The 11,051-nt window shown below is 41.5% G+C and overlaps 1 long non-coding RNA gene across 2 annotated transcripts; it reads right to left on the bottom strand.

The window, feature by feature from the left end:
- Window positions 1–3,688: 3,688 nt before the first annotated feature.
- Window positions 3,689–10,578, bottom strand: LOC127616336 (uncharacterized). Of its 2 annotated transcripts, none has more exons than XR_007967092.1 (5): window positions 10,457–10,578; window positions 10,232–10,346; window positions 8,023–8,123; window positions 5,731–5,824; window positions 3,689–4,045 (listed from the first exon to the last, which is right to left on the bottom strand). It is a non-coding gene; the product is annotated as an uncharacterized LOC127616336 (long non-coding RNA). The 2 variants fall into 2 exon arrangements; XR_007967093.1 differs by having other exon boundaries at window positions 3,689–4,042.
- Between the last annotated feature and the right edge of the window lie 473 nt (window positions 10,579–11,051).

The raw sequence follows: 11,051 nt of genomic DNA, 5'->3' as shown, positions 1-11,051 counted from the left end.
TTCTTTTTTGGACAGATGACGCATAGCAGATTGTAATTTGTGTAGCACTCCCCTGTAGATAAAACTTCAAGAAAAACATCAATTTATGATTTTTATTTTTGTCTTCCATATTACATTTGTTGTTTTGGGGTCTGATTGAAGAGCATGCTTTTCGGTCATGGGAACCTTGGAATTGGTCAAAATATAAAGTAGAACATTTTAAGTGCAGCCAAAGCACCTGTCACTACAGTAACTTTTACAAATGGTGTTTACGTCAGAAAATGAAAAGGTCCGTGTAGTCAAATGCCACCACGCAGGAAGCTAAATTTCTTTCCCTCATCAGTATTATAAAGTGCCCTCTTATTGTTTTGAGATTTGAACCAGCCCTTTATCTTCACAAATAACACCTGTCAAAATAACAATATGCTATAGAGCTCACTAATATTCTACATATAGTTTGAACAAATCTAAATAAAAACAAACATTTGCATGCATGCAGAAATGATGATCGATAGGTTTAGTATGAATAGAGCGCAGGGCCCCGTTTGAATCTGATCGACTAAAAGTTGTGTTGATTGAAGGTCATCTGGTATTCACATTGTGAGGTGACGTGTCAAGATCCGAAAGGTTGCCAAGAAAAGGCAATAAATACAATTACTCCCTCACTTTTGTGCGTGCATATGATAACTGATCACCGACCCGATCAGAAAATTGAGAAAATTAAGACAAACTATTATTCAACTATTAGTTTTAGACAATTGGAATGGGCCCGGCCCACGAATAGCCTAATTTGCATGCAATTGACACATTGAAATTAATTAGAAAAAATCTGCCCCCATAACGTTGAACATTCAATATATGAATACCCCACCAAAAAAATGGTAAAAATTGAAATTGAAAAGAAAAAGAAAATCTGTGTATTATGAGAAATGTTGGATTTGTAATGATGGCAGCACAGAGTTTCCTAGGAGTTACCGACATTGTGTGTGCTGTCATGTCTTTATTTATTTATTTTTTATGGTGTTCAGTTTTTGATTGGCAAATTATTATGAATTGAAATTATAAATTTCAATTCAAAATATCTGCTGATCAAATCTAACCAAACGGATCGGACTCTAATAGGATTCCTGACATGTTGCAGACATTTGATTATTTGATGTACAGCACTTTGTATGCAGCGATGGCTGTTCGAAAGTGCTCTATAAATACTGTTGACTTGACTTGATTAAAGTTTTAAGTAAAGTGTCGAGGATGTTTTGGGTCAGGGATCATTGAACTGTTTGACTAAATCAGAGGATGATGATGTCAAACACGACCGTTTGGGGAAAAGAGGCAACTATGGTAGGTAGATCGAGCACAGTCCACATTTGGTGAAGCGGTTTTTGCACCACCGCTGTGTAGGTGCTGTTCCTTTATGCAAGAACATTTAATCTCATCTCATTTTCCTGGATATTTGTCATTTTAACTCTATATATCATCTTTATTGCTTTCCAAGATATTATTTGAAATGAAAATACTTTGGCCGTATCAAACTTCCTATGAGAGATTTGTGGTACAGTACATACTTTTTTTTTGGAGCTCATAGTGAATTTCTTGAGGCCTTGCGGGGCTTATTTTATTTATTTATTTTCCTCAAATAGCATTAAAAAGATGCCTACATGAACAGCATAACTGTACTGGCCGAAGGTTCTCCTGTATAAACCACTTGCAGTCGGCAACGCATCTGTTCAGAACTGCAGGAAAAGAGCGTTACAACTTTAACGGTCGTTCAATCCTTAGGGTTGGAGTTTACTCACTTTCGCCGTCACATTCCTTACTCCCGCCCCGAAAGGACGGTCCAGTGGAGCTGAAAATGGATACAGCAGGCACCCCGCAGGCCAAAGAAAAGCCGGAGGCCGTTAGGAAAGGTGCCAAAGAAAGCTTAGCGCACTCCATTATGAGTGCGTGTGGGCCAAATTAAAATCTAATTCTGGGTTGATGTCGAGAGCGAGCGAGCGAGAGAGAGAGAGAGAGAGAGGGAAGGGAGAAAGAGATAGAGAGTGTCATTTCATCAATTTACACCACTCTTCCTTTCCATTTGAGATGTAATTTCTGTTCATCAGACACTGGATGAAATGTGTGCCCCAAAGGAGTGTTTTAAAGTAAAGCTGCTATGGACAGAATCGTGAAAGCATGCATGCATGTGTGCAAGTGAACGGATAGTGAAAAATTTGAAAAAAAGGAGGCGGAGAAGAACTCCATAAACGTCTTGTTACTTAGTGATGGAGACTTAAAGGAATACAATACAATACAAGCTGATTTATATAGCACTTTCACAACAGCGGCAGCTGTAACAAAACAGTTAACATAAAGTAAAATAAATGACTCATTTGAGTTAATTACCAAATCTCCAGAGAGAACCCAATAATGTTCTTAAAACGACCAACTCAATTTCATTAAAAAATAAATAAATAAATAATAATAATTTTCAGGACGTGTTCACAGTGAAATAAAACACGGAAGGTTTCATCTTTTGGCACTTTTTGGGGAATATGCATCAACGTGGTGTTGGGAGTGCAGAAACTTGGACATGGCAAATTTTAAATGAAATAAATGTTTTGTTGAAATGTCTTTTCCCCAATACACCTACTGTTACAGGGTTTGACTGTAATCAGTTCGGTTAGTTCCTTTGCCGAATTAACCTGGACAGGAGCAAGCATTTTGAAGAAATAGGCTTCGATTGCTGCTCCTGAAAGTATAAACAACACAAATACTTCCTTACCTGGCAAATTGCTCAGCTCCAATTTAAGGGATGTTTAACTGCATGTTGAAAATTGTCCCAAATGCCTTGTTTTACCAAGCTACGAATTTTAAACCCCACCCTCTTATCCATGCGCAGTGGCAGAAAGAGACAAGGAAAATGACCGATTTTGAAGTGTGCAAAATAAATAAATAAATAAATTAACAAATAAAAAGTTGCTAAAACTATCAGGCAGAATGGGAAGTGCTGCTTTTGCACAAAATGGGAACTTGGGATACTTTCAACGAAAACATGTCACATATGACACATTACATATTCTGATTTGTGGCAAAATCTCCTTTGCTCAAACTAAAATTGGAAAAAAAACCCTATTTAGTAATGAAATATGCTTTAAAAAACAAATTAATTGAATCTTAATAAAATTAAAACTAAGTGTAATCATAGCGAACACATCCTTACTTTTCAGTGGAACTCATTCAAACTGAACCGCAAGGAGCAATTTTGCTAATGAATTTTTTCAATGAGGAGCAAATGACTCAATTTTGAGGAGCCTTTTTATTTTTTGCCAGTTAATTCCTGAGACCCAAAGCAAAGATTTTACGAAAGAAAAATACAATATAACCAGTGGGTTGAATGTATCAAGTCACATTTATTTCTAAAGCCCTTAATTACAAACACTCTCAAAGGGCTTCACGCATGCCCACAGTTGACAAGTATTCATGACATTCCCTGACCTGAACCCGCAGGAGGGCAAGGAACCCCCCCTCCCTCCCCAAGGGAAAAAACAAATCTGGGGGAAAATGAGAAACCTTTAGAAGCGGTTGCAGGTGGGAGAATCCCCATTTCAGGATGACTTATCCTCAATGGATGTCTATTGAGAAACATTTGACATAATGTACGATATAATGTTAGAATGCTATATTCAACATTCAACATTCAACAAGATGCAATCGGAGAGGTGGGCGCCCCCCCTCTGAGATGGTTGATTAAGAAATCTTCAGAGCAGTGCCTCCGAGCGGTCGCCCCAGCTCTTGTCCAGCTCAGTGGGTGCAAATCATGTTCATAATGGCTCCAGCTATTGAATATTTCAATATTCGACTATCCTCCTGAAAATTCTATCCAACAATTGTGTGAGGCGTGAACTGTGATGTTTCCAACCTTGCGTCCCATTTCGAGCTTCCTTGCAAAGCTTATTAGAAAACGGACTCACCCAATCACCGACTGAGCTCTTTCATCCAGACGCTCTCCAGGCAGGGCAGGGCGACCATCGTAAGAAAGGCAGAAGCCGTTTCTGCTCTTTGTAGCCAAGCCGCCGGCCTTGCGCTGCTGATTGGATTTATTGTGCTTTAGTCCGTATGAGGCGTCGTTTGATCGTGCCCGGTGACTCAGTCCAAACGGGATGAAATACGCTCAAACTACCGCAGAACCTTGCGCTCCTGCCTGGCCCAGTAAGGGTGCTTATCAGAGAGCACAAAGCCAGATGATAAAAGGAGGTGCTCAGAAATAAAAGATAGACGGGTACAAACATTTTTTTTAGCTCTTCAATAGCTAACAGTGTGAAACCTTAAATGAGGACGCCTCAACAGGGCAGCGTACTCAACGTGCTGGCAGAAAAAAAAGGTGGCACATTTAAGTCTTTTGCGAGTAGACCCGCCAGTTGAATTTTATACTAAAAGTAAAGCTCTCTGATTAGTAAAGGAAAAAAAACCCAACACATTTTAAAATCAGAGAATATTACAAAAATACCACAATCAATTACCGGTAGCTCGAAAGAGACAGTGATTCAATTAATCAGCAAGTATGGACTGGTACATGATTTGATAGTGGACTGTGTTTGTTTAAGCCAGGCATGTCCAAAGTCCGGCCCGGGGGCCAAATCCGGCCCGCGGTCGAATTTCATCCGGCCCTCGGCCCCTGTCATAAAATCAGTGCCGTCTGGCCCGCAGGTTGGGCGCAATGGAACATGTGTTGCATTGACTGAGGTCTCGTAGACTGGTGAGTGATGTTTCATAGAGTACTGCTTCCCTCTAGTGGCTAAATGCGTAATAGCATTCACTAAATGAGTAATAGCATTTAGACACTAGAGGGCATCACTCACGAGTTAACAAGACATCACTCCATGTTTATATTGACTGATATGTCATATTTCAAATGATCCTTGCAGTTGTGGATATGTGTATTGCTTGTTCATCTCCCCGTTATTCGAGTCACAGGTTTTGTGACTATTGAAAAGTCATGGTGATACATTTTATGTTTTAAATCAATCAATTTGCACTCAGGAGACTTCTGTTTAAGAAAAAGTCAAGTGAATAAGCAGTTGCATGTGATATACCTGTTTCAAATGAACCAAAAGAAATTCTTAAGATTGCTGAAATTAAAATAAAAATGGAAATGTGAAACAGACTGGCTTACTAAAATTTGTTGAACAATATTGTTGTTCAATGTAAAGAATGTCAGCCAAGGTCGGCCCCCCGACATTTTACCACATAAAATCTGGCCCCCTTGGCAAAAAGTTTGGACACCCCTGGTTTAAGCCGTGAGGAGCAGGCCATGACATTCTCCATTTGATACCAAATCCTCAAAATCAACTTTAAACGTCATGTTCAGGCCACATTAACTCGTGAAGGCAAACAAATCATAATTTAGCATTGCTCGTGTCTAGCATGCCTCCGCCTAACCAGGGGCGAAGTTACGTGGTGGCCAAGGCCCCCCCTAATCACTCGCTGACCACTCCCACTCCGGGAAGACTTGATCTGCCAATGGCTGCTGCAACCCAAATTGTCCGACTTCAGGCACGGGTCTTCAAGAATTTTTGTCTCTTGTCATAATAGCCATGTTATCCAAATTCTGTGTTGATGGGTGGAACTGGGGGATTTTTTTTTAAACCATCACCGCTGGTATGGATCGTGTAAGAGCGACAATCAGAATAAACCAAGCTAGCGAGGCTAACCACTAGCTCGTCGACAACCATCTTATTTTCAAAGCGCAGAGATGTACAAAGCGAATGTTACCTTGTTGGCGGCTTGATAATTTGCCTCTCTGCAGAGCGCTCCCGTCAGGCGACAGCAGCACACGGGCGAGTCAAAAGTCCTCCTAACCGGATCACTGGAATACGAGTTGCCAAAAACACATTATTAGTACACTTCAAGCATTTAGCAACGTGGAGTAGTAAACTAGACTAGTCAACTACTGATAAGTCACCATTTTAACTTTGTGTCATTTTTGTTTTAAATCACAACTAGGATTGTTGTCAGGATAAATTTGTCAATCGTAAACTTAATCTGTTCAAGGGTGATTAGTGTTGCAGAGGCATGTCTTAAAATTGAAAAAGGTACATTTAGAGACCTTTGAAATGTTTGAAAGGAAATGTGAGGAAACTTGTTGACGATTCGTCTCAACTCCAGCACTCCATTGTTGCACCTGAACAATGTGAGCGCCACCCGTCTCCTCTTTCTGCACATTCCATTTTTCATAAAACACCGGAATGAAAGCAGGACATTCATACACGTAACACAATGAGCACCATTCACATCATTCCAAAGGCAACCAGCAACAGAACACTTGATATTTCCAGAACTTTTTTTTCCTATTATGCCTGACAAGGTCAAAGAAAAATAATAGGGTGAAAAAAATAAAACATACAGCATACAGTGAAGTATGAATGACTTTCTTCTCGGTCCGGGCGATAAATTGATTTCAAACATCTATGCTGACGCATACAGCTCACTCCAACAATTCGGCTGCAGATTGAGAGAAGCTCATTTACTGAAGCAGTTATTGTTGCCAACTTGGAGTGATGTTTTAGAAACTTTTTTTCACCTCTGTTGCAACTATCTGTCCAAAAAAAAAAGCAACAAGCAAGTTTGATTCCTGCTCGGAAACCGGCATGATCGTTTTCATCTCGTTTTCCATTTGACAAGAAAGGAGCCTGGCGGAAGGCAATCATGGAGTCAATCATGCTGATCATTGCATAATAAACATTGCAAAATAGAACCATTTATTGTGATGGTGGCAGGTTTTTTTTTCCCAATATGAGGTACTGTATATGTCATTCCAAGCTGCAAATACTTTGCGATGGTTTCTTGACCTCATGTGCACAAGTGAACATGAGGGAATCACCCAAAAAAGTTGGGAATTTGGGAACATTAAGGAAACAATATTGTTAAGTGTTAGTCAAATTTCATTCATCCTCCTAACATGGCAGCTGGACTTGATGCTGTAACCTGGTTTCAACTGAGCACAGCCTAGCCTCAATATAAATGTTAATTAGCACGCTTAACCCTGAACAAGTGCCTTTTTGGTCAGTCTCGTCACAGTGTATTACGAACTGTTTTCTGAGTGATTAAAGTCCTGAAAATTCCTTCAGATCATTCAAAGGTTCTTAGCATGCTCTTTGAGGCTGCTCCCTGACCTTTCTCATGATCATCCTCACTCTTCCACTGTGGAAGGATGGCGGCATCATGACGACAACAGCAGTCTGATCTCACCGAGCCTTTTGCTGATGGTTGCTGTAGCCCAGGAGTGTCAAACTCAGTTCGTGGAGGGCCGCTGTCCTGCGTGTTTACCAAGTCTCCCTGTTGCAACACACCTGATTCAAATGAATAGGTTCAATGTCAGGTTTGCTGAAGATCTGATCATTTGAATCAGGTGTGTTGCAACAGGGAGACTTGGAAAACAGGCGGGACATCGGCCCTCCAGGACCAGAGTTTGACACCCCTGCTGTAGCCCATACGGGCCTCCTGAAGGTCTACAATCTTGTCCCAGATCTCAGCTATGTGGTCTGACCCGTGATGGTGTCGATATTGGGTGTTAAGAAATTGGTTCCCTTGAACAGGTGTGCTTGATTCACATGACCAGTTGGGGTCAGGAGAGTTTGGTGATTGGTTGAGAGGCACAGCTGTGTGCTACATGGCCACCAGCCAATCCGCGGGAAGCAAATTGCTGGCCGAATTGTAGGGTAAACGCCCTCACATACAGGTGTCAAACACAAGGCCAGATTTGGCCCGCCGCATGGCTTCATTCAGTCTTCGAAAGCTAATAAATGGTGTCCACTGAATCTTTCTTGCTCTTTTCAAATCCAGTCTGTTCAGTCGTGGAAATCGAGCCTTACAAGCATTTTTTTCACCAAATCTCTTCTTCACATGAATTGAACGGCAGTTTTATACTTATACAAGTGTACATCTATATGCACATGTGGCGAAGACTCTTTGGAGCTTCCACGAATAACTCGACAGAAAGAGCTTTCCCCCTCTGCTGAGGTGAATTACTTCAACAAGCTTCCTTGAAACCAATTTCTGTACTACCTTCATGTTTCTCTGCCTGCATTTGGTGACGACGCTTTGTTTTTGGTTCCCAGTCTCCCTTCGTGAGCGTTGGTGGGTGGAGCCTCCTGCATTTGCGCCTCCTGTCTATGACAAGACAGACGTGGATTTCATCACGGCAGAAGGAAGGAAGGAAACCAGCTTGTCATCATAATCGCAAGCTTTTCACATGATTGTTCCTTATCTGAATTTCATCGTTTTTTTCCAGCCCTCTGTGATTTGACATTATTTTGTGCTTATTTTCCTTGTGTAGGTTTGATTCCGTTTCTGTTTCGTTCACTTCCAATCCCTATGGCTTTTTGTTGCACTTTTTGGTTCTCATTTTTGCCTGCACGTCCGTTTGTACAAATTCTGTCAATTGCTCTGCCATTGTGGAGTCTGATTGGTGTATCCACAATTCGGCGTAGTTGCCTTTCTGACCTTAGGCTTTGGCATCTCAAGGGGCTTCCGAAAAATACGATACAGCACAATGCGCCTCTATTTCTATTGTGCTTTTCAATAGCTGCAGCTGTAACAAAGTGCTTTAAACAATATTTAACAGAAAATAGAAAAAATGGTACAACATAAAACATGGACAATAATACAAACATAACTATTCCTGCATACATCTTGTTGTTTGAAACAGTTAAACAAACACAAAAAAGAGAATAGGATGTGGAAAGGTTTTCAAGACAAAAATGCAAACACTATAGATGAGGCAGTTTGATTTATGTAGCGCATTTCATTCACAAGGTAAATCGAGATGCATCACTTAGGTACAGTTAAAGGCAACATTTGAACATTAAAGGTGATTTTAAAACATTAAAAAAATAAGAATTGAAGACTTTTAAAAAAACTGAAGAATTTAAGACATTTAAGAAAAGTAGAGCAAAACAAAGTAGTTTACTAAACTTATTAAAAGGACCTACGGCGCAAGGAAATGAGTTTTGAAAAATTGATTCTAGAAATTCTCAAAAATACCTTAATCAAAGGTATGGGGGCGGGGCTCATTTCATTTGCGTGCAGCATAACAGCTAAATGCTGATGCACCATGTTTGCTTTGAACTCTGGTCTCCACTAACTCATCTGACCTGAATAGTGAACCACAAATCTGTGCATGACTACTGTATTGTAATATAGTCATATAGTAATTTACTCTTCAGAACAAAAGTTTTATTCAAAAGTAAAAAAAAAATGTTGCATCACCAAGTACATTCTAAAAGTAGTTTGGACAAGGCTGATGGTGACTGGACCCGCTCCACCATACCCCAGCGTTTTTTTTCATCTGCCGGCGGGGGGAAGCTAGTAGGGCATAAAACAGAGGAGCTTTACGCTATCTCCCTCCGTTTCCACTCCCCGCTGTGCAGGCACCTGGACCGAGTGCACCGAGCGATAAGAACATTCATCACGCGCGCTCTCAGCTTTGGGAGCGCTTGCTGGGGTTGGTGCACCGTTAAAATGACACCCCCACCACCTTCCTATCTCCCCCAAAAGAGGTGGCTGGCTGGAGCGCTGCGCTCCCATGTTGCAGGATGGCCAGCCAAGGAGGCAACGTGGTCCAATAACACAGGCTGTCAGCTCGGCCCGCCATGATTAAACTAGTCACCGGCTGGTGACACAATGACTTGAGGTAGCAGAGGGGCTTAAGCTTAGTGCAAGTTTTCCACTGCTGCCTTTTGCCATGACTTTTCATCGCAGGAGCGTGCGTCTGTGAGAAACGGCAGAGCAGACACAGGCGGCGAGAGGTCCCACTGCGCCGCTGATTGATCTCTGATTTATTTTCCATGTAGCGGCAGCGGAAGAAGAGATTCCGAAAATTTGTCTCCCTCTCACTTCAGTTGCTGTTTTGCAGTTCTCCCGGCGGAAGCTTACATGGGTCTGACCCACATACGGCATCTCATATATATATTTGCATCACATCATAAGATTAAGCGGCTGAGAAACTTGCTGGGCAAAATTTTCCTATGGGTAATTATTGCAATGTTTTGCAAAAGCTCTCAGGAGAGAAATTATTCATTTACATAAGTGGTGTTACTTGAAAGAACTGCGTCTCCATCCTAAAACAATTAGTCTTGTTTTGTTGTTTTGTTGACATACACACAGCATCGTCTACGATCTGTACCTTGCGTGAGTAAAAATGCTGTCATCATCTTCACGGAGCATTAGCTCATTCGTGGACTGCGAAAAAATAAATCAATGCAGCTCTGCTTACCTTTAAGCTTGGACGTGACAGCAGGGGCAATGCACCCAGGGCGGGTGAGGGTGTTTGCATGATAAAGTTTCAGACAAAGGAGTCACTTGATTGTGGCTTTGGATCTTCTGCCAACCTATTGAAAATGTTAAATACTGAAAACTAGTACTGTGTTGTATTGAAACAACAACAACAAAAAGAGAACATAAAGAAATACACGGCTTTTAATAAGCATAATTACTGCACTTGCTGTAGTATTCATCAGTTGGATGTGTCATTTTAGGGGCCTAGTTAGGAATGTCCTCGCTGGAGTCTGCTTATTTCAGTGTGAAAGTCTGTCGGGAGGAAGAGAAAAGTGACAAATGACTCTAGTAGCTCCTTGAGCGAGGCCTCATTTTGTATTTGCACCTTGGAGAGTTTGTCCCATTCCATCAGTGGCTGAAGGTGTAACAGCCACTGTGGCTGGCTGTGCTTGTCCACGTGCAAGGCCATAACAATGCCTTGATTGCTAGTCCAAAATACTCCTAAGTTGGGGCACTAGTTAGTCAAGGTACAGCTGTATTTATTCACAAGTCCTTCAAAGGCAAGTTTTCATGATATTACCTCATCTGACGATGGCATGACCCACAGATGTATCAGTATCACTTGTGTGTTTGTGCACGAACGCGCTCTGCTCTCTACCTGATTGTTTGTGTTGACCTACTCCTCAGCGAGGTTTGACTCTTGACCCCTCCCTCCCCGGACAGCCCTCTCCTAGACGTCTGGCATATTTCAGCAGCCTTTCAGCGTGCGTGAAAGGTCCAAGATGGTATGATTTATTTTCCCGGTGCTGGCTGTAAGG

Source organism: Hippocampus zosterae, chromosome 15, assembly GCF_025434085.1.
Source record: "Hippocampus zosterae strain Florida chromosome 15, ASM2543408v3, whole genome shotgun sequence".
NCBI classification, from domain to species: Eukaryota; Metazoa; Chordata; class Actinopteri; order Syngnathiformes; family Syngnathidae; genus Hippocampus; species Hippocampus zosterae.
This window is presented reverse-complemented; position numbering and strand designations above follow the sequence as displayed.